A 27,373-nucleotide genomic window follows, 5' to 3' on the forward strand; every position below is an offset into this window, starting at 1 on the left:
CATAGTCATTAATCCTGTCGGACACTATGTGTGGGAAGGGGCAGGGACTAGGAGCACTGAAACCATCTTTTCTAAAAATGCAGCGATTCAGGCAAGAGATGTGGGAACCTGTGCTCGATTTATACCATTTATCACCCTCAGGGCATTCTTCCACAGGGCTGGGCTATGTCACTCAGTCAGGGATTTTGTGACATTCCCCTGGCAAACAAAAGGCACTAACATAGCTTGTTACACTTGTGACTTTGTATCACATATCTCTCTATCTCCTCCTGGTTCCTATTGGTAGTTTCTCTGGAGAACTCTGGCTAACACAGGAAGCATTTCCTCCTGAGAATAGCATTCAATGATAACATTTTGCAACTTATGTATCTTACAACTAGAGGAAGAAGTGGCTGTGTAAAGGAGAAACAGGGATAGAATGCCCTTTACTTTTTGGCTTCCTGATCCCTGGAAAGGTTGGACAGGTGAGAGCAAGCATACACAAGGAAGAATTTGGATGGAGGCAGAGAAGCTTTGTCTGGTGAACATTATTTTGATAAAGTAATTACTATCAATAATGAAAGTTTACCAGCCGTTAATCAGGACGCCATCCCTTTTACAAAAAATACTGCTACAAATATGACCCGATGCTCGTTAAGGTCTTCATCATTATTCTTGGTGATTACTAGTATCCTCATTCGCAAATTAATTTTGCCAGTAAAAAGGTGAAGGCTTACAGAGGGGAACAAGTGGCCCCAGCATGGCCAAATGTTTTGTCTGCAAGCTGGAAATGGATTACATTTTCATGTAGCCTCCTGATTAGTCACAGTCTCTTAGAAGAAAGACGGTTCTGTTTATACATCGAAACTCTCTGTTTTCTTTTTTAATGAATAGTTTCCTTTTTGTTATACAGACCCAGAAAGAAAGGTGACTGGACTGGATGTCAAATTTTAGTCGGTCTGCTTTTATGAATAAGGAATATTCATAAGGCAAAGAGGAGACACATCACATCACTTTGTAGGGAGCAAAAAAATTGTTTGCAAGCGTCTCTCTGAGTCAACAAGCTTCAGTTAGAAAGCAGTGTTCCTAACTGAAGTAGATTATCACCTAAGGATGAAAATGAAGCCACATAAAGGTATTGAATCCTTGGGTTGGGTTACTTCAGAATTCTGGTCTTTTTTTGTGTGCTGACCTCCCGTGGACTTTTCAGGCAGCCCCCACGGTGAGCAGGAAGAGAACCACGGGGCTTAATCACGCATGAAATCCTACATCAGTGCAAGGGCTGGGGAAGGAGGGCTATTATTTGCACATGGGGAGGCATGAGCACCATTAAACTGTTTCGCTGCAGAGAATCTACATGTACCAGAGATGAAGAGTGAGAGTAACTCAGTATCTTCATTTGTAAGCTAAGTTTTCTAGTAAAAATACAAGTACACAAATAAAGGGCATTCGTTTTTCTTGTTTTGGTTTGCTTTAAGATAATAGACTTTATTTTTAGGGCATTTTTAGGTTTACAGAAAAATAACCAGAAAATACAGAGAGGTCTTATATAGCCTTGTTGATGAAAAAAAGGCAAACTCTGTAAAATATTTGAAGAAATTTATGCTGAGTCAAATATGAGTGATTAATGGCCCGTGACACTGTTACAGAAAAGGGGTCCTGATCCAGACCCCAAGAGAAGGTTTTTAGACCTCATACAAGAAAGAATTCAGGGTGAGTTCATAGAGTAAGGTGAAAGCAAGTTTATTAAGAAACTAAAGGAATAAAAGAATGGCTACTGCATAGGCAGAGCAGCGGTGTGGGCTGCTTAACTGCTTATACTTCTTGTTATTAAGACTTCTTGGTTATATGCTAAACAAGGGGTGAGTTATTCATGAGTTTTCTGGGAAAGGGGTGGGCATTTCCCAGACCTGGGTTCCTCCCCTTTTGGGACCATATACGGTAGCTTCCCGATGTTGCCATGGCATGTGTAAGCTGTCAGGGTGCTGCTGAGAGTGTCTTTTAGCCACTAATGCGTTATAATTAGTGTATAATGAGCACTGAAGACAACCAGATGTCACTCTCATTGCCGTCTTGGTTTTGGTGGGATTTGGCTGGCTTCTTTACAGTATGCTGTTTTATCAGCAAGGTCTTTGTGACCTATATCTTGTGCCGACCTCCTGTCTCTTCCTGTGACTTAGAATACCTTAACTTCCTGGGAATGCAGCCCGGTAGGTCTCAACCTTATTTTACCCAGCCCCTGTTCAAGATGGAGTTGCTCCGGTACAAACACCTCTGATAACACAACCTTCAGGAGATCCTGAGGACATGCATCCAAGGTGGCTGGGGCACAGGCTAATTTTATATTTTAGGGAGATATGAGATATTAATCAAATACATGTAAGATGTACATTTGTTCAATTCAGAAAGGCAGGGCAACTCCAAGCTGGGGGGGCTTCCAGGTCATAGGTAGATTTAAAAATTTTCTGATTGGCAATTGATTGAAAGAGTTATCAATAGAAAGGAATGTCTGGATTATGATGATAAAAGGTTGTGAACACCAAGGTTTTATTAATATCATGTAGATGAAGCCTCCAGGTGGCAGGCTTCAGAGAGAATAGATTGTAAATATTTCTTACCAAACTTAAGGCGTGTGGTGATGTTAATGCTAGGCAGTTTTTCCTGAATTCCAAAAAGGAGGAGGGTATAATGAAGCTTGTCTGATCTTCCCTTCCCGCCATCGCCTGAACCAGTTTTTCAGGTTAACTTAGAAAGCCCTTGTCCAAGAGGAGGGGTCCATTCAGATGATTGGGGGTGGGAGGCTTAGAATGTTTTCTTTTCTTTTTTCTTTTTTTTTTTTTTGAGACAGTCTCTCGCTCTGTCACCTGGGCTGGAGTGCAGTGGCGTGATCTCAGCTCAGTGCAACCTCTGCCTCCCAGGTTCAAGCGATTCTCCTGCCTCAGCCTCCCGAGTAGCTGGGATTACAGGTGTGCACCACCACACCTGGCTAATTTTTTTTATTTTTGGTAGATACGGGTTTTCCCCGTGTTGGCCAGGCTGGTCTTGACCTCCTGACCTCAAGTGATCCACTGCCTCGGCCTTCCAAAATGTTGGGATTACAGGTGTGAGACATTGTGCCTGGCTAGGACGCTTAGAATTTTATTTTTCATTTACACCCTCTCATTCTATCCATTTTCCAGTCTCAAATTAGTGTAATACGTTTGTCACAATTGATAAAGCAATGTTGACACTTTGAACCAAAATATCTAAGAGAGGTCTCAGTCAATTTAGAAAGTTTATTTTGCCAAGGTTAAGCACACACTGGTGACACAACCTCAAGAAGTCCTGATGATTTTTGTCCAAGGTGGTCAGGGCAGAACTTGGTTTTATACATTTTAGGGAGACATGAGACATCAATCAATATACGTAAGATGTACGTACATTGGTTTAAACTGGAAAGGCGGGACAACTCTAAGGGGGAGCAGACTTGCAGATCATAGGTAGATAACAGAAAAAATGGCTACATTCTTTTGAGTTTCTGATTAGCCTTTCACTGAATTCAAAATTTACAGGAATTAGTCACTTGTGCCTCAGTCTGGCTTAGTGAAACAATAGGGCAGACGAAGCCATCTGATATACATTGGTCTCGCAGGAGCCAAGGGATGACTTTGAGTTCCTTCTGCCCTTTGTCCACAAGGAATTTCCGTGTGGGCAAATTGTGAGGAAGGGATGTATCTTTGTTATCTTTACAGTTATCTTATTTAGGAATAGAATTGTGTCTGGATTGGTGGGTTCTTGGTCTCGCTGACTTCAAGAATGAAGCCGCGGACCCTCCTAAAGGCGGTGCATCTGGAGTTGTTCCCTCCTCCCGGTGGGTTCGTGGTCTCCATGGCCTCAGGAGTGAAGCTGCAGACCTTCACAGTGAGTGTTACAGTTCATAAAGGTGGCGCATCCAGAGTTGTTCGTTCCTCCCCTCCGGGGTTGTTTGTCCCTCCCGGTGGGTTCGTGATCTCGCAGGCTTCAGGAGTGAAGCTGCAGACGTTTGTGGTGAGTGTGGTGGTGCAGACCCAAAGAGTGAGCAGCAACAAGATTTATTGTGAAGAGCAAGAACAAAGCTTCCACACCATGGAAGGGGGACCCAAGCAGGTTGCCGCTGCTGGCTTGGGTGACCTGCTTTTATTCCCTTATTTGACCATACCCACATCCTGCTGATTGGTCCATTTTACAGAGTGCTGATTGGTCTGTTTTACAGAGTGCTAATTGGTCTGTTTCACAGAGTGCTTATTGGTGCGTTTACAATCCTTTAGGTAGACACAAAAGTTCTCCAAGTCCCCACCCGATTAGCTAGACACAGAGTGCTGATTGGTGCATTTACAAACCTTTAGCTAGACACAGAGTGCTGATTGGTGCATTTACAATCCTTTAGCTAGACAGAAAAGTTCTCCAAGTCCCCACCCCACCCAGAAGCCCAACCGGCTTCAAGTCTCAGAATGGGAGGCAGGTTTGCCCGACACAGTTCCCAGCTTGACTTTTCCCTTTGGGTTAGTAATTTTGGGATCATGAGATGTATTTTCCTTTCATATTACATTATTTTTTAACTAAAGTCCATGGTTTCTATCAGGTTTACCACTTTCATTGTATACTCTCTGGGTTTTGACAAGTGCATATATGTTACTATATCATTATAACACCATTGCAGATGTAAGGTGATCCAGAGAATCTATGCAGAATTGATTTAGAATTCCAGACTGTGTGATAGTATGCTTTTGTTTGGTTGGTTTTTTTTAAGATGGAGTCTTGCTCTGTCACCCAGGCTGGAGTGCAGTGGTGCAATATTGGCTCACTGCCACCTTCGCCTCCCAGATTCAAGTGATTCTCTTGCCTCAGCCTCCTGAGTAGCTGGGACTACAGGTGTGCACCACCACCCTCGGCTAACTTTTGTATTTTTAGTAGAGATAGGATTTTGCCATGTTGCCCAGGCTGATCTTGAACTCCTGACCTCAGGTGATCTGCCCGCCTCGGCCTCCCAAAGTGCTGGTATTACAGGTGTGAGCCACCTTGCTGGGCCACTATGTATTTTTTAAACCCCCAATTCAATTGCTCTGCATCAATTAAGAAATAAATCTATCTGTTCTAATAAAATACAAAGAATTGAAGGTTTCTTGTTGCTCACTGTATTAGTCCGTTCTCACACTGCTATAAAGAACTACCTGAGACTGGGTAATTTATAAAGAAAAGAGGTTTAATTGGCTCATGTTTCTGCAGGCTGTACAGGAAGCATGTCTGGGGAGGCCTCAGGAAACTTACAATCATGGCAGAAGGTGAAGGAGAAGCAGGAGTCTTACACAGCCAGAGTAGGAGCAAGACAGAGAAAGAAGAGGTGCCACACACTTTTAAACATCCAGATTTCCCGAGAACTCTATCAGGAGAGCAGTACTAGGAGGATAGCGCTAAACCATTAGAAACTGCCACCATGATCCAATCACCTCGTGCCAGGCCCCACCTCCAGCATTGGGGATTACAATTAAACTTGAGATTTGGGCAGGGACACAGATCCAAGCTGTATCACTCACTGTAAAGGAAGCAATGTCAGAGACACGAAGGCAATAAGAAAAAATGCTGTCCCTACTGGGAGTGTGCCATCTATTAAGAACATACATTGATAAGCACCAAACGTTTGTAATATACGTGGGAGCATAATGCAGTTTAAGAAAACAAAGACAAGATCGTTCTGCAACACCAAAAGCTGGAGGATTGTCATGGAGCAAACCGAACTTCAGGGAGGAAAAAAAGCTTTTTTTTTTTTTAAAAAAAATACCAAATTATGACTGCAGCTCTATTTTTGACTTCCATGAGAGGCAATTCCAAATTGACAAACTTTGTTTCCCAGCTTTGAGAATGGACTTTACCTGTGGGGTGATGGAGAAAGAGGATACCACAAATTCTCACTGCATAGAGTAGTGTTTGACCAGTTAAGCAAAGGAAAGGGTTTAATCTCTATTTTAAGAAATTTTAGGCTTCCCAGGATTTTCTCTAGGCCTTGCCTTGTTTGCACAAACACGATAAAGCAACTGTTTTGTTGATGTCCTGGTGAAACCGCCTTTGTAAAATTGTGACTGAGACAGTGAAAGAGGTCTAACCTAACCAAGTCCATCTTGCTTCTAACCTCTAAGCTGTCCTTTTTCATTCCTGGGTGTAGGCTGAACTAACTTTGGGAGAAACTTAGTTTATAGTTTAAAACAAAGATGATAACGGCCCTTTCCAAAGCAGACCTTCTTCTTGCCTGGGGACTAGACTGCCTTTTTAGGACTAACATTAGTGCAAGATTAGAAATTGTGGTTTAGGAGTCATGCAGCTGGAGGCTACAAGATTCTGGCCCTCCCTAAACTGCTCTTAAGATCAGTGCTTGAGAGATTTTGCAGACCCTGCACTTGATGGATCAGCTGGCACCACTCAGATCAATAAACTGGCCCCCATCCAGGAACCGATTCAGCAAGAGGACAGCTTCAATTACCTATGATTTCATCCCTGATCAATCAGCACTCCCGGCTCACTGGCTTCCCCAGACCCACCAAGTTGTCCTTAAAAACTCAGATCCCGGAATGCTCAGGGAGACTAATTTGAGCAATAATAAAACTCCAGCCTCCCGCACAGCCTGCTCTGCGTGAATTACTGTTTCTCTATTGCAATTCCCCTATCTTGATAAATCCACTCTGTCTAGGTAGCAGGCAAGGTGAACCCTTTGAGCAGTTACCCTGGGCTTCTTGAGGGAACTAATTTTCAGCTTTTTGGCTTTTTTGTCTCTCTGTTGGGGAGGTTTCATTTCTAGCCTGTGTGAACCCTCCGTCTTCTGCGATGTCAAGCAGTTGCTAGGGAATTAGTTCACATTTATTACTCTGGCTGCAGTTTCTGTCTTCAGGTCTAGGACTTTGAGGTTGCATTTTTTAAGTGACTTTGTTTTTTAACCTGCATTTCCATGTGTCAATGGTAAGAGCAAGCGTGAGTGCATTTGCTCAGTCACTTGTGTCACTAGGAGGGAACCACAGTGATCATTTAAAAGATAAATAGGGGCTGGGCTCACGCCTGTAATCCCAGCACTTTGGGAGGCTGAGGCAGGCGGATCACCTGAGGTCAGGAGTTCAAGACCAGCCTGGCCAACATGGTGAAACCCTGTCTCTACTAAAAATACAAAAAGTAGCCAGGCGTGGTGGCACGTACCTGTAATCCCAGTTACTTGGGAGGCTGAGGCAGGAGAATTGCTTGAACCCGGGAGGTGGAGGTTGCAGTGAGCTGAGATTGTGCCACTGCACTCCAGCCTGGGTGACAGACAGAGATTCCATCTCAAAAAAAAAAAAAGATAAATAGGATTGTGTAAAATATCATTTCCCTGTTTTTAAAACAGCCATTTATAGACTTTAATAAAGTAGGATTGATTCACTCTTTTACAAAAGCTATATACGTATATATATTTTTTTTTAGATGGAGTCTCACTCTGTCACCCAGGCTGGAGTGTAGTGGTGCGATTTCAGCTCACTGCAACCTCTACCTTCCAGGCTCAAGCAGTTCTCCTGCCTCAGCCTCCCCAGTAGCTGGGACCACAGGTGCACATCACCACCCAACTAATTTTTGTATTTTTTTTTTGTAGAGAGGGGGTCTCACTATGTTGTCCAGGCTTGTCTCAAACTCCCAGGCTCAAGTGATTCTCCCATCTCAGCCTCCCAAGTACCTGGGACTACAGGCGCACACCGTGATGCCCAGCTAACTTTTGTATTTTTGGTAGAGATAGGGTTTTGCCATGTTGCCCGGGCTGGTCTCAAACTCCTGAGTTCAGGTGATTTTCCCACCTTGATCTCCCAAAGTGTTGGGAATACAGGCATGAGCCACTGCACCCGGCCCCAAACCACTATTTCTTTAAAGAATTTTCCAAAATGTTAACGTTGACTTTCTGCGTTGTGAGATCATGGATACTATATGTCATACTATATTCTTTAATTGTATCTGTAATTTTACCATTTTGAGCAATAAAAAAAATAATATTTGGGCTGGGCACGGTGTCTCACTCCGGTAATCCCGACATACTGGGAGGCTGAGGTGGGAGGACTGCTTAAACCAGGAGTTTGAGACCAGTCTGAGCAACATGGAGAAACCGCATCTCTACAAAAAAATACAAAAATTAGCTGGGCGTAGTGGCACGTGCCTGTAGACCCAGCTATTTGGGAGGCTGAGGTAGGAGAATCACCTGAGCCCAGGAAGTGAAGGCTGCAGTGAGCTGTGACTTCACCACTGCATTTCAGACCCTGCCTCAGTAATACATAATTACATAATTAAAATAATAATATTTAAAAAACATAGTGGATACTATTGCCTGGAAATTATAAGACCTTTAACTGAGTATCACATGAGAGTAGCCAAAATTGATTACTCAAAATTACATTATTTGGCCATAGGTAAGGACATGTAAATTTGGGAAGAATTTATGAAAAAGAGAATGAGATATTTGATCAAAGATGAAGATCCCTGCTTCCGTTGGAAAATATCAGAGAATAACAGGACACATTCATTGCGATTCAGGAAAGGTTTTAATGGGATAACTTCAAAGAGGAAGACATATTTTCAATTGCAGAAATGGCAAGGGCACATTGTTGGTGCGAAGGCCTGAGTCGGTGGGAAATAAATAAGCTAATCTAAGACACTGACATAAAGCTTCCAGGAAAGAAATATGGACAGTGGTGCAGTCGTGAGAAATGTGTTTGATCTTGCAGAAGTGGTGTCTTTTGTGAGAGTGACAGGCAGATTCACACAAGCACATAGAATGTACCCTACAGACACAGAGCCGACACACCTCGCTTAAAGGGGAGCTGGAATTTAGGATGCATAATTTAGGGAGAAGATGATAAAATAATGGCTAACCAAACAGCACACACACAAACTCACGTGCGTGCGTGGACACACACACACACACACACACACACACACACACATGAATCTACTATATCAAAGAAAATAGAAACAGCCTGAATTTTTGGTGCACAATTTTAAAAGCAGATACTGTAAAAGTAAATTTGAGCTGGGCGCTGTGGCTCACGCCTGTAATCCCAGCACTTTGGGAGGCCGAGGCAGGGGGATAACTTGAGGCCAGAAGTTCGAGACTAACCTGGCACACATGGTGAGACCCCGTCTCTACTAAAAATACAAAAATTAGCCTGGTGCGGTGGTTCACGCCTGTCATTTCAGCTGCTCCGGTGGCTGATGCACGAGAATCGCTTGGACCTGGGAGGTGGAGGTTGCAGTGAGCTGAGATGATACCACTGCACTCCAGCCTGGGTGACAGAGTGAGACTCTCTCTCAAAAAGAAAAAGAAAAGAAAAAAGAAAAGGGGGATGGAAAAGTATGATAAATAGAGAAAATTAATGAAAATGTGAGGACCTCGAAAGCTGTATATCATTACAGGTTAGGGATTAACTGATTAAGCAATATTCAATCTGTTTTCTTTTCTTTTCTTTTTTTTTTTTTTTAGAGACAGGATCTTAGTCTACCACCCAGGCTGGAGTGCAGTGGTACAATCACAGCTCATTGCAGCCTCTACATCCTGGGCTCGAGTGATCCTCCTGCCTCAGCCTCTTCAGTAGCTGGGACTACAGCTGTGCATCACCATGCCCAGCTAAGTTTTTAATTTTTTGTAGAGATTGGGTGGGGGGAGGTCTCATTATGTTGCATAGGCTGGGTCAAACTCCTGGCCTCAAGCCATCCTTTCACCTCGGCCTCCCAAGGCTCTGAGATTACAGATATGAGCCACTGTGCCTGGCCTCTTATTTTTTAACATATCAGTTGCACAAGACTCCCACCTACAGCAAAGCAGGATGAAAAGAGATTAAACTCTGATGAGAAGCCATTCAGTTTGGTGCATTACCTTCTTTGTAGGATTCTGAACAGATCACCTTATCTCTAGATTTCAGCTTTTTCAGCTTCAAAACAAAAAGTCGGACCTGAGTTATCTTGACTGTTCTTAATGAAATTCTCTGAGTCCTGTATGAGAAAAAAACGACATAATTTTCCCCTATTTTGTTTTGTAATATAGAGAGATTTTCTTCCTTTCTATTCTTTGTTTAGAATACAACTTTATGTTTTGTTTTCAATCAATCTTTGAGAATGAGGTGTTGACTTCTACGGGTCATTCAAGGTGAATTTTCATTCAGGCATTTAAAAAAAAAGGAATGATTCACTCTTGGGAAATGTCAGCTGACTGAGCTGCTGCTCCTTTTTAAGTCAGGAATAAGTAGTAAAGTGTGTTTTTATACAGAATATTACCTATTCCATGTAAATCTTTAATAAGGCATGCTAGAGGGTTTTAAAAGAAATCCAGACTTCATGAAATGAGAATATCCAGAGAGAAAAATGATTGAATTTAAAAAGAGAGAGAGAGAGAGAAAGGAACCTTCAGTGGTAACTGTATTCAGCCAAGGGGATCTGCTAAAGGAATTATGAAATCCAGTTTGGGAAGTGAAGTGAACTTTCCCAGCCACTGACTCAAAGCACAAGATCCTAAAGTGCTTAATGAACAGTGAAGGCTGACCTGTGAAGGATTAGGAATTTTAGACATGTGTTACTTAAGCTTCTCATTCCCAGAACCAAAATTCCTCACAATAAAAGAAAGAAATAAGTCAGCATGATGGCTGCATCGCTGGTCTGACCTCAGATCGTGCTGGTCTCAGTGATGAACGGAAGGAATGAGAAATCTTCTAACAGATTCCACATTTCTGGTATCGTTTTTGACTCCTCTGACTTTGTCTTTACCCCAATTACCCTGTAGCCTGATCTCAGTATTTCCCCTGAAATACAACAATTTTTCTCTGAAATACAACAATCTGTGTTACCTTAATCAGCAGATCATTGTTCCATGGCAAAGTAATTATTGAGGAAAGATGTGAAAGAAAAAAAGACTATTGTATATGCCTGCCAATTACTCTGTTATTGTTCTGATTTTCTTTTCTTTCTTTATTTTAACTAATCTACCCCTTGTTTTAGGGGACAGTTTTTCATGGAGCTGAAATCAAAATCTGTTTTTAACTAAGTTGTCGTTATTCACAGAATGTCAATGCAATAATACCTTCAGGCTTTTGGAGAAGATATAGTTTACAAAGGTCCATTTTTGTATATAGGATCTTCTCCTATACATCTTCAACAGCTTGAGTTGAGCCACTACAGGCAAACTCATGACCTTGGTGAATGAATGAAGATAAGACCACTGGCCAATCCTGTAGCTGACTTACAAACACCTGGAAAAGCGGTGAGATGGGATCAGTTATCACTGGATAAGCTTCATACAGAACCTTAGAGAAAATGTCCTAAAATTTTTTTAATCCAGAAAATTATGTTTTTACTGTTAGATTATGTTTTTGTTTAATCCAGAGAATTATATTTTAGGTTAACTGTACATATTCTATTTACCTGTACTGAATAGGGTCAAAATTATGTTTTTAGTTTGCTGAATTCCATGATACTTCCTCATGCTGAATTCATTGGATTGCATGCAAAAGATTCTGAATGACAACCAAAATGTCAGCTATATGTTTATTCAAATTCATTTATAATGTTAATTCAGTAAACATTTTAACTGTTAGGCATCAACCTAAGGCAATAGTCTTCTCCAATTAAGAAGTATATATGCAAAGCTACATTATAATTAGGGAGAGAATTTTTGAGTTTACAGAGTCATAAAACGTAAGTGAATTGAATGTTTCCTGACTCAAATGGATTAAAGAGTTCATTTCTATGAAAAGAGGTGCATGTCCTTGGAAATATAGGCTTCTCTCAGATGAGTAGGGTGTTTTCTCCTCTAACCATGGTTATGTGTCTCCAATAGGTATGGCAGCTTGGACTTGGGTCTTTTATTTGCTTTGTTTCATTTCATTAGATGCTTGTGTGACACACTGCACGTATCTGGATATGTTCACACCTCCATTCAAGTCAGCATTTGTTGTATGAGTCACTGTCTTTACTTAAGGCAACGATCACTATCTCTTTCTATGCTGAATATATTATATTTTGGTTTACATTTTCCCTTTTGCAATTCCTCATTTTCAAGTTATACATGTAGGCTGCCCATGGTCTCAAAAAAAGCAAATAACTACATAAATGCTCTGTCTTATTCTAAGTAATGACAACCACATATTTGAAGATTTTTGGAAGATTTTCCTACATGGAAATATGTCAATGTTGTGGGGCCACTGGGTTATTTATTCATAACTATATATCTAAAATCAAGAGGAGAGGTCAGGGATGTTCTTATGATAAATAAGAAGAGTACAATCTCTGACTCTGATGGTGGGTGGTGATGTTATGATTTCAGGGAAAAGTAATCTATGACCGAATGGTGGGTCATGAGCATCTCCATCCAGGAAAAGCAATCTGTGACTGAGATGTTAAGACATGGGCATCTCAGCCCAGGAGAAACAGTCTATGAACAGGACAAAGAGTGCTGATGATCATATTCTTGGTTTTATTAGAACAGGTCTTTGCAATGTTCCACTTTAGCCTCTAGTTCAAGAATGACTTGCTGATTAACAGGCTCAAGCTTTCTTGACAGAGTGGGGTCTTGGCAAAAATGCTGAGTAGAGAGTAGTAGAAGCTCGTTTGGGAGCCTCTGGTAGCTGTTTCTTTCAGTAATCAGGCTTCCTCAAAAACACAACCCTCTGGCCTCACTCTGCCCACGTCAGATGTCCCATAGTGCCTGCACTATGTGAGCAAGTCTTTCCTATTTTAGAAATGTTTCCTTCTGGTCGCACACAGTAGCTCATATCTGTAATTCTAACACTTTGGGAGGCTAAGGAGGGAGGATGGCTTGAGTCCAGGAATTCAAGACCACCAGCCTGGGCAACATAGGGAGACACCATCTCTGCAAAAAAAAATAATAAATAAAATAGTTAACTGAGCGTGGTGGTGCACATGCCTGTGGTCCTAGCTACTTGGGAAGAAAAGACAGGAGGATTACTCGAGCCCAGGAGTTCAAAACCAGCCTGGGCAACATAGCAAGACCCCATCTCTGCAAAAACTAAAATAATTAGCCAGGCGTGGTAGTGAGTATTTGTGAGGCTGAGGCAGGAGGATCCTTGAGCCCAGGAGATCGAGGCTGCAGTGAGCTGTGATCGTACCACTGCACTCTAGCCTGTGTGAGAGAGAGACACCTTGTTTAAAAAAAAAAAAAAAAAAAAAAAGAAATGTTTCTTTTCCTTACTGAGGTCAAATCATACATGTTCCACTGTTGCTTTTCTGGGCATCTCCCAAATCAGTGTAACACATTCTCATTAGTGGTTCTGGCGGTTCCTCTATCAATGTCTAGGCATTCCTGCCTCTAATACTGGAAACGCATTGTCTAGGCTAGCCATGAGGTGTAGGTGGTAAAAAAAACAAAACAAAACAGGAACACATCTGAACTGCTCCTGGAGTCTCACCATGCAAATGCTCCTACCCCTCTAACAATTCCACAACCCCCTACTGTACGTAGTCCATTTTCGTGAGCTGAATTGAAGTGCACAGTTCTGCTTTAAACTGGTGGACAGGATTGAATTTGGAGGAAGACACTGAGTTTTTTTTTCTCTCTCTCTCTGAATATAATGTCTTTTTTTTTTTTTTTTTTTTTTTTTCAGATGGAGTCTCAGTCTATTGGCCAGCCTGGGGTGCAGTGGTGTGATCTCGGCTCACTGAAACCTCCACCTACCAGGTTCAAGCAATCCTCCTGCCTCAGCCTCCCAAGTACCTGGGATTACAGGTGTGCACCACCATGTCCAGCTAATTTTGTATTTTTAGTAGATACGGGATTTCACCATATTGGCCAGGCTGGTCTCAAAGTCCTGACCTCAAGTGATCCACCTGCCTCAGCTTCCCAAAACGCTGAGATTACATGCCTGAGCCACTGCACCCGGCCAGGATATATGTTTTCTTTAAATCAAAAAAGAATCACGTGAACTTCAAGTTTTGAAGATAATGTCGAAGAACAGACACGGTCCAGGCCTAAGCCTGGAGAAGAGCTATTTTTCTCAGCTCTGCGGGAAGCAGTGCACAACCACATGGCAGGAATGGGGGTCTCAGGAAACAGTAAAGGGCCCAGGTGGGATGGTGGGAGAAGTTTGGCACCAAGAAAGGCTCTTGGAGGATAGGCATCAGAGATGGGCATGAATCTCTTTCACCTGTCAGTACTTGCAACATAGTCTTTGGTGTTTGTTTGTTTTGTTTTTTGAGACAGGGTCTCGTTCTGTGGCCCAGGATAGAGTGCAGTGGTGTAATGATAGTTCATTGCAGCCTCAAACTCCTGGGTTCAAGCAATTGTCCTGCCTCAGTCCCCTGGGTAGCTAGGACCACAGGCATGTGCCACCACATCCGACTAATTTTTGTATTTTTAGTAGAGATGGGGTTTTCCCATGTTGGCCAAGCTGGTGTCAAACTCCTGGCCTCAAGTGATCCACCTGCCTTGGCCTCCCAAAGTGATGGGATTACAGGCATGTGCCATCATGCCCAGCTGGCCAACACAATCTTTGGAGTTCAGAAGAATCCTGGAGATTTAACTTACGAGACAAAGCAAAGCATCATTCCATATTCCTAAGCTGACTTTACATTTGGACATACACCCTGGAACAAAGTTGACATTTAAGAGAATACTCATAAATACAATTATCTGTTTATTACTTACATTAGTTTTGAGGAGGATTCTTAGCAGAGCAGATGTTAAGATGTCTATGCCAATATTTATTTCACTACAGAGATGTATAAAAGAATGGAGAGTGCCTAAAAAAGAAAAGGTAATGAAAGATAACAAAATAGTGTTTATAAGAAAGTCAGGCTGGGTGCAGTGACTCATGCCTGTGGTCCTAGTATTCTGGGAGGCCAGGGTCGGGGGATTGCTTGAGGCCAGAAGTTTGTAACTAGCCTGGGCAACAAACTGAGACCTCATCTCTATGAAAAATTAAATATTAAACAGTTAACTAGGCATGGTGACACTCACCTGTAGTCTCAGCTACTCAGGAGGCTGAGGCAGGAGGATTGCTCCCAAGCCTGGGAGATTGAGGCTGCATTGAGCTGTGATCACACCACTGCACTCCTGCTTAGGGGACAGAGTGAGACCCTGTCTCTAAAAACAAAAAGAAAAAAAAAAGAAATTCAGCTTAGTGGAGGTCTTTTTCAACTATTATTTCATTTGGAAAAACACTTCACTTTAATATTGGTAAATAACACACATACATGTAGACAAAGTTTAAATTCCCAGGGCCAGATGCGGTGGCTCACTCCTGTAATCTCAGCACTTTGGGAGGCCGAGGCAAGCAGATCATCTGAGGTCAGGACTTCGAGACCAGCCTGGCCAACATAGTGAAACCCTGTCTCTACTAAAAATACAAAAGAATTAGCTGAGTGTGGTGGCAGGCACCTGTAGTCCCAGCTACTAGGGAAGCTGAGGCAGGAGAATGGCGTGAACCCGGGAGGCGGAGGTTGTAGTGAGCCGAGATGGCACCACGTGCCACTACACTCCAGCCTGGGTGACAGAGCAAGACTCCATCTCAAAAAAAAAAAAATTAGTCAGGTGTGGTGGCTCGTGCTTGTAATCCCAGCTACTCAGGAGGCTGAGGGAGAAGAATCACTTGAACCCCGGAGGCGAAGGTTGCAGTGAGCGGAGATCGTGCCACTGCATTCCAGCCTGGGAGCCAGAATGAGACTCTGTCTCAAAGAAAAAATAGTTCAGATTCCCAATCATTGTTTTTCAACAGGTAATCTAATAAATCTTCACTCTTCAAGCTCTGGTCCTTCTCTTAGGGATGCTCTTTGTACAGAGAGGATTGAATGCATACAGTCTCATGTCCATCCTGAGAGTAACATGGCCTGAGCTACCAGCTACTCCACACCCCTGGCTGCTGAAAGCCACCCTGTGAAACCTCAAATCTGGCTTGGAATTCCTTCTTCAGCCACAGATGGAAATACCAGACTACATGTGTTCACTGTAGATAATTCAGATATAAATAAGTTTTCTACCAGAAATGAAATATTGTGATATATGCAATTCTATCACTTGGTGTAATTACCAATGTTCTTCTTTAAGGACAACACATGGTTATGGTTTGAATAGTGACCTCCTGTCCCCCAAATTCACATGATAAAGTGCTAATCCCCAATACCCGTGAAAGTGACCTTCTTTGGAAGTGAGGTCTCTGTAGATGTCATCAAGTTAAAATGAAGTCATTTGGGTGGGTCCTAAATCCAAGGACTAGTGTCCTAATAAAAAGATGGAATTTGGGCTGGGTGCAGTGTCCCATGCCTGTAGTCCCAGCACTTTGGGAGGCCCAGATGAGTGGATCGCTTGAGGCCAGGAGTTTGAGACCAGCCTGATCAACATGGTGGGACCTCATTTCTATATTTAAGGAAAAAAAAGGAGGGGGGGCACTTAGGACACAGACACACACCCAGGGAATATACCATGGGGAGATGAAGGCTGAGATAGGACTGATGTTTCTAAAACCAAAGAGTGCTCAAGATCTCAGCAAACCACCAGAAGAGAGGGAGGAAGCATGAGACAGTCTCTCCTTCGGAGACTCAGAGGAACTGACATGGTTTGGCTCTGTGTCCCCACCCAAATCTCACCTCAAATTGTAATCCCCATAATCCCCACATGTCAAGGGCAGGACCAGGTGGAGGCAATTGTATCGTGGAGGTGGTTTCCCCCATATGCTGTTCTTGTGATAGTGAGTGAGATCTCTGATGGTATTGTAAGAGTCTGGCATTTCCCCTGTTTGCACTAACTCCATCCTGCTGCCCTGTGAAGAAGGTGTCTGCTTCTCTTTCACCTTCTGCCATGATTGTAAGTTTCCTGAGGCCTTCCCAGCCATGCAGAATTGACTATGAGTCAATTAAACCTCTTTCCTCTATAAATTACCCAGTCTTGGGTATTTCTTCATAACAGTGTGAGAACAGACTAATACAGGAACCAACTCTGCCAACCTTTTTTCCATATATATATATATATATATATATATATAGTGTATATATACACATATGTATTTATGTATGTGTATGTATATATACATAAAATATGTGTATGCATAAAATTTGTGTATATATACATAAAATGTGTGTGTATATATATATATATACACATACTTTTTTTCCCATAAAATCTAGACCCTGCACAACCTGCCAAACCTTTGATCTCAGACTTCCCTGCTGACCTATGTATGTGACATTACAGCCAAACATTTTCTGTCCTCTCTGCTTTTATAGTTGAGCATCTTTCTAGGACAAAACTGTAGGATTATTTTGCCTACTATGAACTTCTGGAAGAGTTTATCTGGATGAAATAGAAGGAAAAAAAATAGGAGATAGATCAACGGGTGTGATCTTTCAGCTTGCGTCCCAACCCAGGTGATATGGTTTGGCTGTGTCTCCACCCAAATCTCATCTTGAATTGTAGCTCCCATAATACCCATGTGTTGTGGGAGAGACCCAGTGGGAGATAATTGAATCATGGGGGTGGTTTCCTCCATACTGTTCTCATGATAGTGAATAAGTCTCACAAGATCTGCTGGTTTTATAAGGGGTTTCCTCTTCCACTTGACTCTCATTGTCTCTTGCCTGCTGCCATGTAAGACATGCCTTTTGCCTTCCACCATGATTGTGAAGCCTCCCCAGCCATGTGGAACTGTGAGTCCATTAAACCTCTTTTTCTTTATAAATTACCCAGTCTCAGGTATGTTATATCAGCAGAGTGAAAACGGACTGAAATTGTGCAAAGGAGTTTGAACTCATCTTCGTTGCTTTGTGTAGAAGAAATCTCAGTATAGAGGCAGAATCTGCTGCCCTCGAGATTAAGACAGCAGGGAAGAGAGGCAGCCCCCCTTCCCTGAAGGCAGGTCAGAATGAGGACATGCTCAGTTTGGGACTCAACTTTCTCAAGAGAAAAAGTCATTCCTTCTCCCCTGGGATGAGGAAAAGATGAGCATGAGAGTTGGAGAGGTTTCTTAGGAGAAGTGGAGAGGTTTCTCCTATACTTTCCCCCCTGGAGAGTGAAATAACCACACTCTCCCTAGGAAAACATTCATTTTTTTCCTACAGCACGTCAGATCTGTTAACGAATGTTTTACTTTGAACTCGGGCCATTGCAAAATCATCAGCCTGAGAGAGCGGATACTCTTGCATTGGAATTCACTAATGTTCAGTTTGTTTACAATGTGGCTTCCCTGTCCAGTGTTTTAAAATTCCATATGTATAACTGACCCTCGGAGAACAGTTCCATTGCTTAGAGAACTTAGCAGGGTAACCCCATAGGGCAGCAGGATGACAGTAGCTTTGCAAGCTGAAAAAGAAACAAAACACATTAATAAATAGGGAAAGGCTTTGATGATGAGCTCACCAATAGAGGTGGAGAGAAGGGAGGGAGAGTTTAAAAAGTGCTGGAGGCTTCTATCCTGGGGCTGGGGAGACTTTGATGAGGACACAGGCTCAGTTGGGTTCTGTTTGGCAGATACACTTAAGGAGGAACTAGGAAAAAACCAAAAAGGCCCTGGAGGCTTCCAAGGAACTGTCTCTGTTGCAATACTTTGGCTGCAAGATATTTTCTTCTGTCCCCAGCCAGAAGGAGCAATCCTGGTGCTTAAATAAAAAGGCAGGAAGGCCCAAAGTGGCTCTTGACTTGCCAAGGCAGTATTACAGAGAATTAAGCCCTACCTTAGGGCATGCCAGGAGCCTGCTGGAGGTGTTAGTGTTACTGGAAAAGAGGCCCAACCCAGACCCCAAGAGAAGGTTCTTGGAACTCGTACAAGAAAGAATTCTGGGTGAGTCCATAAAGTAAAGTGAAAGCAAGTTTATTAAGAAAGTAAAGGAATAAATGAATGGCTACTCCACAGACAGAGCAGCCCCGAGGGCTGCTGGTTGCCCATTTTTATGGTGATTTCTTGATGATATGCTAAACAAGGGGTGGATTATTCATGCCTCCCCCTTTTAGACCACATAGGGTAACTTCCTGACCTTGCCGTGGCATTGGTAAACTGTCATGGTGCTGGTGGATGTATAGCAGTGAGGATGCCCAGAGGTCAGTCTCGTCAGCATCTTGGTTTTGGTGGGCTTTGGCCGGCTTCTTTACTACAACCTGTTTTATCAGCCAGGTCCTTATGACCTGTATCTCATGCTGACCTCCAATCTCATACTGTGACTTAGAATGTCTTAACTTCCCGGGAATGCAGTCCAGCAGGTCTTAGCCTTATTTTACCCAGCCCCTATTCAAGATGGAGTTGCTCTGGTTCAAACACCTCCGACAGGTGCAGCAGAGAATGTTTACGGCAGGGAAACTGTGCTGTATGAGGCTATAATGGTGGATACATGTGATTATGTATTTGTCAAAACCCACAGAATGTGCAACACAGTAAACCTTAATGTAAATTCTGGGCTTTTGGGGTTATGTTATGAACCCAGTGTGTGTTCATCATTGTAACAAATGTTCATTGTAACAAATGTACTGCTCTAGTTGGGGATGTTCATAGTGGGGGAGGCTGTTTGGGAAGAGCGCAGAGAGTATCTGAGAAATCTCTGTATCTTCTGCTCACTTTTGCCGTGAACCTAAAACTGCTCTAAAAAAATAGTCTTTTAAAAAAGAAAGAAAAGAAAAGGAAGAGTGCAGACATGTTATAGCATGGATGATCCTCAAAACAGAATGCTAAGTGAAAGAAGCCAGTCACAAAATGTGTCCGGAGTTGGTTCCTTCCGGTGGGTTCGTGGTCTCGCTTACTTCAAGAATGAAGCCGCGGACCTTCGCGGTGAGTGTTACAGCTCTTAAAGATGGCACGGACCAAAAGAGTGAGTGGTAGCAAGGTTTATTGTGAAGAGGAGGTCGAGGCTGCAGTGAGCCATGTTCACATCCAGCCTAGGCAACAGAGCAAGACCCTGTCTCAAAATAATTATGATAATAACAATAAGATTAGCTTTGCATAGTTTATCAGACAAGAAAACCACAAATAAGTAACTACAGCACATATTCTCAGAGAGAGAGTTCTTTTGGGGGGAGATGTCTTTCGTGGTTTTCGTTATTTGCCAACCGGAAGGCCCAGTAGGCTGGAAGAATTTACCCTAAAGGGGTTCAGAGGACGAGTATACTGCTATGTTCTTTTTAGGAGGCTTTTGGAGAATTAATTCTTCAAATTTACAGTTATTTCTAGTTTATGTTTTTGTTTTGTTTCGTTTTTGAGACAAAGTCTCCCTCCCTCCCCAGGCTGGAGTGCAGTGGCGTGATCTTGGCTCACTGTAGCCTCAAACTTCTCGGCTCCAACGATTCTTCCACCTCAGCCTCCCAAGTAGCTGGGACCGCAGGCATGCACTACCATGCGAAAAAAATAATTTTTTGTATTTTTTGTAGAGACGGGGTCTCACTGTGTTGCCCAGACTGGTCTCAAACTCCTAGCCTCAAGCGATCCTCCCAACTCAGCCTCCCAAATTGCTGGAAGTATAGGCATGAGCCACCGTGTACAGCCAGCCGTTTTTAGTTATTTCACAGTAACCAAAAAGTTGATTCTGAAAATACATGAGAGTTTGCTTTGGAAGGTGTTGGCTTTGAGGTACAGTTATGCTTGCTGCATTGAGCACACGTGCACTTGTATTGTCACCTGAAGAGCAGCAATACTAATGTGGCCATGGAAAACGTAGAGGTGGTCTTCCCAACCTAGGCCACCGGCTAACAGGACCCTTCTTCCACTCCCTAGGGTAGGTTCCCTCTGTCCTTCCTTCCCTGGTTCCTATGAAAATGGTCAGAGGAGAAGAAGGGGTTACTGTATGGGTGCAGGATCTTCTTTATTGCGTGTTTTAGGGGGCGCTGCAGACATCTCAGTATGGTCCATGTTCTCCTGCACATTTAGGGCTTTGGAGGGGTCATCGCCACAGCTCAGGCTAGAGTGCATCACCCAAAGTAACTCTCAGCCTATAAACTGCACTTTTACAAGCAGATTATAGACCCATAGCATTGGCATGTTTGATATGTCTGAACACAGAACTCTGATAGTAAAATCTCAACATGATTCTTGCTGGACTGGCCAGTTCTCTCTGTGTATATGCTAGGTTTTGAGAAACCACAACCAGAGCCCCCTTGGCTCCACGTCCACCATGGTTTTTCTCTTGAATGGTGCTCCCAGAAGCTTTCTGGGTTACACACTAGTGGTGTCTCTGCATTTAGTCGTGAAGTTCCTGGAAAAAATTCCTTTTCCCAAGGCTACTGGTGTGAGTTAAATTCTACTAGGAGCTCCTCTGGGCTCTTTCACTTCGTTATTTAAATTTTAAAAAATATTTTAATTTTTTGTAACATGTTTTTTAAATGTTGTTTTAGATTCAGGGACACACATGCAGGTTTGTTACATGGTTATATTGTCTGACAGTGAGGTTTGGGATTCTAGTGTACCCATGGTCTGAATAGTGTACATTGTACCCATGACGTAATTTTTCATCCTTCACCTCCCTCCCACCCTTCTGAGTCTGCAGTGTCTGTTATTCCACTCTCTGTGTCTATGTGCATGCCTATTTACCTCCCACTTAGAAGCAGAAACCTGCAGTGGCTCCTATTTCCATCTTTATGTCCATGTGTACCCAGTGTTTAGCTTCTACTTACACATGAAAACATGTGGCGTTTCATTTACTGTTTCTGAGTCATTTCACTTAGAATAATGGCCTCCAGCTCCATCCATGTTGCTGCAAAAGACATGATTTTATTCTTTTTTTATGGCTGTGTAGTATTCCATGGTGCCTGAATGTACATATGTATGTACATGGGTGTGCAGATGTATGTACATACATGCACCATGGAATACTATGCAGCCATAACAAAGAATAAATTTTTAAAATATCTATCTCTATACCTCTATATATCTACACATCTATATATCTATACATATCTGTATATCTATATATATCTATACATATCTGTATATCTATATATATCTATACATATCTATATATCTATGCCTCTATATATCTATATATCTATACATATCTATATATCTGTACCTCTATATAGCTGTTATTATGTTGGTGCAAAAGTAATTGCGGCTTTTTCTGTTACTTTTAATGTCAAAAACTGCAATTACATTTGCATCAACCTAATATATGTGTATGCATATCTATGTCTATCTATATACATACGCACCACATTTTCTTGATCCAATCATCTGCTAATGGACACTTAGGTTGATTCCATGACTTTGCTATTACAAATTGTGCTGTGATAAACATAAGAGTGCAGGTGTCTTTTTGATATAATGATTACTCTTCTTTTGCATAGATAAAAGTCCTAGAAAAAACTCTTCCATGTTTTAACATCCAATCCTATGTCACCGACCGTGGCTCAGAAACCACTATTGCTTTCTGGATTAGAAAAACTCATCCAGTTCTTGTGGATTACACACTAGGAACCAGTTTTCTGCAAAAAGCAAACTACTACAGAGAACAGTCCTCTTGGTACCATTCCAGTTCATGAACAGCCATTGAAAATGACGACAAAGGTGGTCATTTCAACGCCAGCTTGCTGTGGTTTCGAAAGAGCAGAGCATGAATGAAGCACAACTAAGCCCTCAGTGTGTTACTCCAATGATGATGTCTTCACCCCACATCACCTTCTTTATCCCAACAATATTCCTGAGGCAATACAGGAAAAAAGGTGTATCTGTTTCCTGGCCATTCGTGGGTATATTTTAGCCTCAAAAGGGGCACGTGGACATGAAAATAGGCTCTTTCAGAGTAGGGGAATTTATCTTCACTAAAAATTTGGATCTTTTGTTAATCACAATTTTTTCATTCACTTTGATTTTTTATGATATGGAATTAAAGTATTTCATATTTTGACCACTGAAGTTTTGGTGACCACTGAAGTTTTGGTGACCACTGAAATTTTGTGCTCAAAACAGTTAGCTCAATTTCCCCATCCTAGCCCTGTCCTGGGCACCACTGCTGGCTAAAAATTCTATTTATACATACATATATATTATGTTTTTAGACATACAGCGTTTGTACATATAAAAAATTGTGCATATGTGTATGCATGTATGTACATATATAGATGGTCCCTCATTTAAGATGGGTTCAACTTACAGTTCATTTTTTATTATTTTTTTTAAGACAGGATCTTCCTTTGTGGCCCAGGCTAGAGTGCAGGGGTGCAATGATGGCCCACTGCAGCCTCAACTTGCCGAGCTCAGGGATCCTCCTGCCTCAGCCTCTCAAGTAGCTGGGGCTGCAGGTGTGAGCCACCATGCCTGGCTAAATTTTTATTTTTTGTAGAGACAGGATCTCACTATATGGCCCAGACCAGTCTCAAACTCCTGGTCTCAAGCAATCTTGACTCGGCCTCTCAAAGCAATAGGATTACAGGTGTGAGTTACCACACCTGGCCCAGATATTCTTAATATTTTTGTTTTTTAAATAGAGATGAGGTCTTCCTATGTTATCCAGACTGGTCTTGAACTCCTGTCCTCAAGCAATCTTCCTGCCTTGGCCTCTCAAAGCACTGGGATTACAGGCATGAGCCACCACACCCAGCCAATTTAGGACTTTTTTGCTTTTATGATAGGTTTATCAGGATGTAACCCTATTGTTAAACATGTAACCCTATTGTTAAACAAACAGTATCTGTACTTAACGAAGGTTCACATTACAATATTTCAACTTTATGATGGTTTTATCAATGCGTTACCCCATTGTAAATCTAGGAACTTCTGTATACATCTGTGTGTATATATATATATATATACACAGATTAAAAATTACATATATATATACATGTTATATTTTATGCATATACATATGTCTATATTATATAGTTGCTTAAAATGTTATACATATATAAAAGATATATATATATAAATAGTATATCATGTATAGAGTTGGTTAAAATTTTATATGTGCATGTAAACTACATTATATATATATATATATACACACACTATATATAATATTTTAATACTATTGTCAGCTGTGGTGCCTAGGGCAGGGTTGGAATGTCTAATGACACAATCTCATCAGGCACAAATTTCAGGAAGTACCAAAAAACTAAAACTAAACTCCGTAGTCACGATACTGATAAATATTCAAGACGTATATAATGTTTTAATTATACAAACACATACAGACAGTGCTAAGAGACCATTAGCTTCTTTCTCATAATTTAGACAAAACAACTTTTGCAGTGGGCCCTGCTGTGAAAGTAAAGGGTTAATGTTGCTCAAAGAGGGGTGGGGGATTTGCCCCCAGCTCCTGAGAGGTGCACACTAGCCTTTGGAATGTCCTGCCTAGTAGGAATGTGTTTATGTACCAGGGGACCTGGGGTAACTGGACAATCTAGCAATGTGATTTAGGGTAGGGGGGCTTTTCATAGCAGAGATTTTTAGGGTATGAGATGGACATACTAGGTGTTAACAATATGGTTAAGGGTGGGAGCTTTGGGTCTTGAAGTATCAGCTCAGACCTCTGGAGGGGCTACAGATTGAGGTCAACTCTTTGGGCCATTGACTGTGGAGCCCCAGATGAAGACTCTGAACACTGGGGTTTGGGCTAGCTTCCCTGGTTGGCGATGCTTCAGGCATTCTGCACGAGCTAAGACTGTGAGGCTCAGTGCTGTCCACAATTCCACAAGGAAAGGACAGCAGGAGCTCTGTGTTTGCAACTTTTCCTGGATTCTATCTGTCCCACATCCCTCTTCTCTTGGCTGCTGTGTCAATCTGTATCCTTGCCACGTAATAAGCCATAACCATGAGTGTAATGGTGAGGTCTGTCATCCTTCTATCCAAAGAGCCAAACTGAGGGTTGTCTTGGGGACCCCAAAATATGCAGTTGATGTCAGAAGTGTGGGTGGTCATACGGGGATTGTCCCCTCTAACAATGAACTTGACCAATTCTTACACCTACCCTGTCTTAGTTGGAATGCATGAAATGGAGACTTTAGACATTCTTTTCAATCTTGGATTTTACGATTTTATCAAAACAAAGTCTATTATTTTTCTTTGCAGGTGTGTGTGTGTGAGAGAGAGAGAGAGAAAGAGAGAGACAGAGAGAGAGAGAGAAAGAAACAGAGGGAAAGAAAAAGAGAAAAAAAGAAAAAGCAAGCAAGAAAACATGAGATTAGGCAAGACAGAGCCCATCTCATTTCTCTGTGATTTGGAGGTATCAAATAAGATTCTAATAAGAACTGTGTGGTATGATTGGAATTCAAACTATCAACCTTGAAGTTGATGACAGTGCATAACGGGCTTTTGGTGTGCACATCTTTCTGGTAATTTATCCTCTTTAGTTCCTTGTCTCCACACATCTGCTTGTGCTTAGATCCAAAGGAAGAGACATTAGGAGGCCGTAATTTATTTTTCAGGGAGGAATTAGGAAGTGAACCAATGTCCCGTTACATTTGCATCAGTTTTTGATTAAAACACACACACACACACCACACATTTCTCACACTGTGAGCACCCCACACTCTTGTGTGGGTATTTTTGTTGTTAATTAAATTTGTTTCTAAATAGACTTCCATCCTAACCTGGCTTTCATGCTTAGAAAGACAAGTGATAAACTGCAATAACCCTTTCGCATACTTTGATACAAATGGTTTTAAACAGCTGGGAAGATTAAGAACAAAGAAAGCTTTTTAAAAAAATTTCTGAACCTCCAAAAGTTTTGACCATTTCCTCATTATTATTTTGTCTGCTTTGCACTTGATGAAATCAGAAACGGGTTATAAGGTAGAACTGTAGTTCTGACTTTCCAAGAAAAATAGTGGACAAAACCTGAAGACAATTTTCAGATGCAGGATTTTTGTGGGTGATGCAGTGTGCAAGGGTTATGGAACCATTAATCTTTGTACTGTGGGCTGGTGGGGGCCAGCATGGTCTGGTGACTGCCAGGTGGATTGAAACCATAGTCTCAGATTTCAGGGAATGGCTTCTTTCAGTAATGCCTACACCCACATGCCATGTGGCTGGAAGAGCTGCGGATGGGCAGAATAAACCATTTTTTAATTTGCTGCCTTGAGAAAGATGCACACATCCACTTCAATACCATCGTTTTTATAAACCCAGGCAAATATTTCAGAAGTGTGTGGTGAGCAGGTGACAAGTTGCGTTCATGGCTGAGTTACTGATGTTTTAATAGAGCCAATGTTGACTTGGCATAATTTTTATGCTCCATAAACACAATTTATTTTACTGACAAAATGGAGTCCTGCAACAATTTTGCTCTGGAGGAATCTGCTGGGTGAAGCAATACAAATTCTGAGCCTCTTGCATTGAATAAATCTTGGAGATTTGAAAATTCTTATGATTTGACCATTTTTATTCATTCAAAAAAAATGGTGGCTTATGCCTGTAATCCCAGCACTTTGGGAGGCTGATGTAGGTGGATCAGTTGAGGTCAGGAGTTCTAGAGCAGCCTGGCCAGCATGGTGAAACCCCTTTTCTACTAAAAACACAAAAATTAGCAGGGCGTGGTGGTGCATGTCTGTAATCTCAGCTACTTGGGAGGCTGAGGCAGGAGAATCACTTGAACCCAGGAAGTGGGGGTTGCAGTAAGCCGAGATTGCACCACTGCATTCCAGCCTGGGCAACAGAATGAGATTCTGTCTCAAAAAAAAATTGCCACATAAACATAATAATCAAGTATTTGTTTTTTTTCACAATGGCGAGGGAGACATTTCCAACACAGAATGTATCTTTTATATTTTTACTGGCTTCTGAATTTTTCCCACAACAAAGACATCTTGTTAGACTCTACTCTCATGAAAGTATATTATGCTTGATAAGGTGCCATTGAAGACCTTTGCAGCTGTATCATTAAATGATAAGTTTATTACAATTCCTGAAGTCTCTGCAACGTCAGGTACAATAACCTAGCACATTGGTTGCTCAAAAGTAAATTGACGTCCAAATGCTGAACTAGCACTTTTAGAAGATTACTTATTCGTTAATCTTAGAGGGGAGAACTCAGTTATTGGCATTCATAAGCGTCCTTTCAAGTAATCAATACAGCATTTTGACATGAAAAACGGATATGGAATTTTCCGTGAGAAAGTGTGAAGAAGGATTTGATTTTTTTAAGTGCATCTAAAGAAGCTAACATTGGTTTGGAATTGATCCTCTTAACCACAAATATAATTGTTTTATTACAACTTAGGGAAATTAAAAGAAAAATAAAATACGTCTCCCAAAACAGTAGCATGGCCTGAGAGAAAATCTGAGTGCAACAAATTTCATTAGTCTTCTCAGGTTTTGAATGACTTCTTAAATATTTGAATCTTCATTAGTTTATTGCTGTGGTTGGCAAACAATGCCTTTATAACGTTAATTGAGCACACTGTTTCTGGAATTCTGTAAGCTAAGAAGCCAAGTTGGTGGAGGATGACATCTTGCAAATGACTCAAGGAGACTGG

The 27,373-nt window shown here is 41.8% G+C and overlaps 1 long non-coding RNA gene across 1 annotated transcript in view; it reads left to right on the plus strand.

The window, feature by feature from the left end:
- Positions 1-1,058: 1,058 nt before the first annotated feature.
- LOC129052843 (uncharacterized) overlaps positions 1,059-27,373 on the plus strand; it is a 32,571-nt gene continuing 6,256 nt past the window's right edge. Inside the window, exon 1 of the long non-coding RNA XR_008517963.1 lies at positions 1,059-1,114. This is a non-coding gene — a long non-coding RNA (uncharacterized LOC129052843). The remainder of the gene's footprint in view (positions 1,115-27,373) is intronic.

Source organism: Pongo abelii, chromosome X (assembly GCF_028885655.2).
Source record: "Pongo abelii isolate AG06213 chromosome X, NHGRI_mPonAbe1-v2.0_pri, whole genome shotgun sequence".
NCBI lineage: Eukaryota > Metazoa > Chordata > Mammalia > Primates > Hominidae > Pongo > Pongo abelii.